Genomic DNA, 6,203 nt, shown 5'->3' with positions numbered 1-6,203 from the left:
TCGGTATCGGTATCGGCAAGTACTGAAATGCAAGTACTCGTACTCGTACTCGTATTCCAAAAAAGTGGTATCGGCGCATCCCTAGTATATACATTTGTATATTTATGTATAATTTATATTATATATAAATATAAATACTTAATATATAATTTTTTTTCTTAAAATTATACATGAATGTGTTCATATTTTTATATATATATATATATATATATATATATATATATATATATATATATATATATATATATATATATATATATATATATACATATTTATTATACACAGTTTACACACATATGTGATGTAAACAAAAATTTTTATTCTGCTAACGATTAATCGCGATTAATAGTTTAGCATCCCTACACCTCATAATATTATTATTGAACTACTGATGAAACATGGACCTTTTGTTCCTTTCTGGGAAAAGAATTGTAAATCAAACTAAAGTCTATGGGACAATCACAAGCCTCCAGGTTTTTGTAAAAAAATATCTAAAAATGTGTTTTGAAGACAATTTGAAGACTTGGTGGTTTACAACGACACAGGGGTAAGTGATTTATGATAAAATAGTCATTTTGAGGTGAACTAACCCTTTAATCAATACACCAAAAACCATGGTTACTATAATCATAGAGGAACCATTTTTAGTGCTATATAGCACCTATGAAGCACTTATGGTAGAACCATACCGGGGTGACGGCACCACTATATCACCACATATGGTTTAACATAACACAATATCGTTCTACACCGGTGCTCCACAGGTACTTCATGATGGCACTTAAAATGGTTTCTCTGTGATTAAGAGCCAAGAACCACTTTTAGTGCTATTTAATACCGTTTGTTTTTAGAGTGTGGTATATTGCACAATAGTATATATTGTAAATAACTGTAACATTAAAACAATGAAACATTAACTTTGTACAAAACAACACTCTGATATTACTTTTTATGTCCTTAGCAGAATTCAGTCATGTCAGTATTTATTTTTCATGTTACTAAGTGCTGCAAAAAGCCTTCTTTCTCAAAAGCTAGTTAAAAGCCGCTTATAGATATTTTAACAAAAACGTGTTTTCCATTTTTAGCTATTTTTAGCAAAAGGAGCGAGAGCGTGCTTATAATCAATTTATGAAAGTTGCATATCACACCCTCAATGTTGTGATTGACAGCAGTGCAGAAAAACAATGACACAGCCTGAAGTGTTACCCAGGTCAAAAAGACGTAGTATTTAATGTATTAAAAATATACTTAAAATACAAATAGTATGTTTATAATACATTTGCATTTCCAACATACTTATTTGAAGTGTATTAAAAATACGTTAAATTGCATTTAAACATATTTTTTAAAAGTATACTAGAAGTACACTTGTAATAAATATATACTTAAGTACATTTTTAAGAAATATGCTAAACTTAAGAATATTTTAAATGTATTTATATTAAGTGTACTAGAAGTACATTGGTAATAAATATATACTTAATTACATTTTTAAGAAATATGCTAAACTTAAGAATATTTTAAATGTATTTATATTAAGTGTACTAGAAGTACATTGGTAATAAATATATACTTAATTACATTTTTAAGAAATATGCTAAACTTAAGAATATTTTTAATGTATTTATATTAAGTGTACTAGAAGTACATTGGTAATAAATATATACTTAATTACATTTTAAAGAAATATGCTAAACTTAAGAATATTTTTAATGTATTTGTATTAAGTGTACTAGAAGTACATTGGTAATAAATATATGCTTTATTACATTTTTAAGAAATATGCTAAACTTAAGAATATTTTTAATGTATTTGTATTAAGTGTACTAGAAGTACATTGGTAATAAATATATACTTAATTACATTTTAAAGAAATATGCTAAACTTAAGAATATTTTTAATGTATTTGTATTAAGTGTACTAGAAGTACATTGGTAATAAATATATGCTTTATTACATTTTTAAGAAATATGCTAAACTTAAGAATATTTTTAATGTATTTGTATTAAGTGTACTAGAAGTACATTGGTAATAAATATATACTTAATTACATTTTAAAGAAATATGCTAAACTTAAGAATATTTTTAATGTATTTGTATTAAGTGTACTAGAAGTACATTGGTAATAAATATATGCTTTATTACATTTTTAAGAAATATGCTAAACTTAAGAATATTTTTAATGTATTTATATTAAGTGTACTAAAAGTATGCTGGTAATAAATATATGCATAATTACACTTTTAAGAAATATGCTAAACACAAATGTACTTCTAGTGAAGTTTTAGTATATTTGGATAAAACATACTTTTTTCAAAACATGATTCATTAATTGTAATAAGCTAACATTGAACTTTCCTCAAGCATTTCAACATTATATCATTCCGATTGCATAATAAACTATTTTTTCAAAGATTTGCTTAAAATCTTACGTTTGCTAGTGTTTAATTTCAAACAACACACGTGACACACGTGACTAAACCTGATTGGTTGTTGTCATAGTAACACGTCACGGTGCTATTTGAAACTTGTTCAGTTTAGTTCAGTTGTTCACGGTGCATGCGGTTGCTTGCATTAAACGTATAAACTGTTAAATTAGATGGCGACTCTGCATTAAACGTATTTATTTAATTAATCGGCGATCGTATTTCACCAGAGGACTAAGATAAAACAACTCGATTTAAAATATGAGCAGTTTTAGTGGATCTGACGTTGAGGGAAAAAGTATTTCGCTTTTTGTTTGGAGATGAACGAGACAACACGAGGGTAAGTGATGACAGATTTTCACATTTCTTTATTTAGTTAACTATTAAATAAGTAAAACATTACATTACATTTAACCCAGCTTCTTTATGTAACGTTATGTCTGTGTTGCGTGTGGTAATTGGAACATCTTTATTTTCTGACTAACGTTAGGCATTTCTCTTAAGCATTTCAGAAATCATTAAAACCTTTCATTTTTTTTAGCACAGCGACATAAATATGACCAACCAGATCCCAAGTAGACAGGAACAAATGAAGATATAGCGCATAGAAAGACTTATTCTTGGTGGTAAGTTTGTTGTTGCTATTTGATTTCATGTTTAAGTTTTTCTAATGTTTCTCTTGCAACGGTAACGTTAGTTTAAAATGAATGTTTGAGCTGTCTTACCTGAAAATACCATGATATGACCATATGGTTATTATAACTCCAGTAATGTTCAATGGCTAATGTTTATATCAGTTCAATCTTGACAACCTTATTGTCTTTTTGTATATTTTTAAATGTATTTCTAATTACATATGGACACAAAAATGACATTGTTTGAAGGGATACTTTTATGAGAGATTGTAAAACTGCAGAGGCTGGGTTTGATTATATTATATTGTCTTAATATATTGTACTCGGGGTAAGTAAATCTTAAAACGAAAACAAATCATTAATCATCATTTACCTGCCTGTTGTTTTTCAGATCAACTGCTATTGACATTTTTGAATCGGGGCAAATGTGGAGTGAAGAAAAACGTTTGCAACACATCCATTCCAGGTGGCTAATTTCTGTCCTTTTGAATTATTCTTGTAAAAAACGTTTTTTTTATTGTAAAGCTGTAAGGGACTTGGCCTAGTCATCATTGCACCATTTGGCAGGGCACCAGACTAACTTTTTTTACTAGGAGCACAGTGGCCCCCAACTGAAAATTTTAGGGGCGCAACCAGAAAATTTAGGGGCACACACGGTAAAACAACATTTTAACCAAATATTCACATGTCTACTAATTTAGACTGTATTACTAATAAATACTTTAATTATAGATTCAGAAAGTACAATGTGCTGTTTCAAATTAGTGTCATATCACAAAAAAAAGGTCAAATTTGCTGGTCGCACATGTGCGACCGGATGTAAAATTCAGTGGCACACTCTCAAATTTAGGTGACAAAATGCCACCATTTGATAGCAGTCTGGAGCCCTGTTTGGCATCATTTCTGATTTCCTTAAATCTCCTTAAACAGAGGTGTCAGGACTCTGCCTTGAAGTCTTGTTATATTTGTATTTTGTCATGGTGGCAGAGTTCTGGCAGTCCCTGGCCTTGTGTGGAGGTTCATGCCTTGTTTTTGTGTTTGGCATGTGCCTCCGGTGTCTTGTCCTGTGACCCCGCCCCCTCATTCTCCTGCTTATTAGTAATCATTGGTTTTCTCCCATCACCTGTTCCCCGCTCGTTATCTTGTTTTGTTCATTCTATTTAATGTCAGTTTATCTTTAGTTCTGTGCAGGTTCATTTTGTTCTGTTCCCCTGTTTCGTGTGGTAGTTCAAACCTAGGATCTTGTCAAGTTTAGTGTATCTGTTTAGTGTTTAGTGTTTCTTGTTGTGTACCCCCTCGTGGGTTTTTGTTTTTGTATAAATAAAGTGTTTTCTGTTTTCCCCCTGACATCGTCTGCATTTGGGTTCATCTGTCCTGCTAACCCTCACAAGAGGTGAACCTTAAGTTTGCAAGACCACAGTAGACAAACAATGGAAAATGATCTAGGTTCAAATAAAACACAATTATCAATGTAAAACATATCCTGTAATACACACAGGTTGCTTTATTTCATGAGCCTGTTCTAATCCTATCTTCATTCCCACTTGTAGAGTGCTCTGACAGATAAAACTGACACGCTTGATGAGGACACAGTCAAAGCTTTAAAAGGTAAACTGAGAAGTTAACAAAACTTCCATACATGCATATCTATGCCAATTTATTTTAAACATGGATATCCAAATGTTCATTCATTATTGGTTAATTGGTATATTCTGTTTCCTTTTCACAGCCCATGTGATAAAGCAGTCTTCAATTACTACGGTGTCTGAATTGCAAGAAGAAGTGAACCTCCACTTAAACATGTGACATCTAAACTGTTTTGTGTTTTAGTTCAGCTTTTTATAGGTTTATCTTAAGTTGGTTAAAGGCGGAGTGCACTATTTTTGAAAGCCAATGTTAACATTTGAAATTACCTAAACAAACATGCCTCTACCCCAATAGATCCTGGACCTTCTTTTGATAGAGCCACCACACACATACGCAACCCCGGCAAGGATGTCAGTTAGTAGACACGCCCCTTACTGCTGGTTGGCTACAAGTGTGTTTTGGTAGTCGGCCCAATTTCCTTTTCCAAAGCGTTTTTCAAACATTGTGCACTCCATCTTTAAATTGCACTTAAACATTTTTTTTCATTAACTTTTTATGCAGAGAATTACATTATGATTATTATATAATCATTGCTTATGAATATTTAGTGATTGCATATTCATAGTGTACTTTTCATTAATACATTTAATGTTAATGTTGTACAATTTGATAGAAGTAGCTCTGTAATTGCATTTCTCTGATATTTGTTTTATATGTTTCTCTTTGGTCAAGAGATTATGTATGTCTCTGTGCTTGCTTGATTAATTTACTTTAGGTATTTTTGTAATGTACACAACACAATATGAAGTATATTAAATTGTTCTGTATTCAAAATCTGTGTATGTGTCTTAAAATTTAATGATTTTAATATAACATTTTAAATATTAAAAACAGCTTTATAATAAAATAGAAGTGTAATGCTAATACATTTCTATTAATGTAATGCTAGTATATTTCTAATATGCTGAAGTACTATTAAAGTGTTCTTAAAGCACAGTTAAATTAAGCTTTAAATGTATTCTAACTGTATTTTTAAGTGTATGAGAAGTGCATTTCAAATGAATTTTAAAGAAGTACACTTAAATTGCACTAAATATATTTGAAGTTGTTCCAATTTAACACAATTTCAATATATTAAATATAATGCAAATAGATTAAAATTGACTTTAAATATATCTTGAAATGCATTTAATATATTTGAAGTGGGTTCAATATAATACATTTAATATGCATTTAGTATAGTAGCTTTTAAATATATTAAGTATGTCCCAAAAAATACTATTTAAATATATTTCTTTTTCACCTGGGTAGCGTTATAGGCAGATTTCTTGGAAGCAGATGGTAAGACTCTAGCTCTTATTTGTAAGTGTGATCCAGGTATAGCAAAGAGTGAAAAATAAGCCTATTTTTGCAAATAGTTTATTACTTTGTATCATTTATGTTACATTGACATTAGCATTGGGCTTTTTGCACACTAGAGGGTGCATATAATACTTTTTCCTTTTTATCCATGGAAGAAAAAATGGCCAACAAAATTGTCTTTACTGTAGCTGTC

The 6,203-nt window shown here is 30.1% G+C and overlaps 1 protein-coding gene and 1 long non-coding RNA gene across 4 annotated transcripts in view; both read left to right on the top strand.

The window, feature by feature from the left end:
- kcnq3 (potassium voltage-gated channel, KQT-like subfamily, member 3) overlaps window positions 1–6,203 on the top strand; it is a 62,516-nt gene that overhangs the window by 28,010 nt on the left and 28,303 nt on the right. The gene's annotated exons all lie outside the window — the stretch shown is intronic.
- Window positions 2,125–5,721, top strand: LOC135747122 (uncharacterized). 3 transcript variants are annotated; one of them, XR_010531681.2, is made up of 4 exons: window positions 2,125–3,052; window positions 3,453–3,527; window positions 4,612–4,669; window positions 4,791–5,721. It is a non-coding gene; the product is annotated as an uncharacterized lncRNA (long non-coding RNA). The 3 variants fall into 3 exon arrangements; XR_012336919.1 differs by lacking the exon at window positions 4,791–5,721 and having other exon boundaries at window positions 2,125–2,766; window positions 2,968–3,052; window positions 4,612–4,780; XR_012336918.1 differs by lacking the exon at window positions 4,791–5,721 and having other exon boundaries at window positions 4,612–4,780.

Source organism: Paramisgurnus dabryanus, chromosome 6 (genome assembly GCF_030506205.2).
Source record: "Paramisgurnus dabryanus chromosome 6, PD_genome_1.1, whole genome shotgun sequence".
NCBI classification, from domain to species: domain Eukaryota; kingdom Metazoa; phylum Chordata; class Actinopteri; order Cypriniformes; family Cobitidae; genus Paramisgurnus; species Paramisgurnus dabryanus.
Note: the sequence above shows the minus strand (reverse complement) of the source record. Positions and strands in the feature narration are given on the sequence as shown.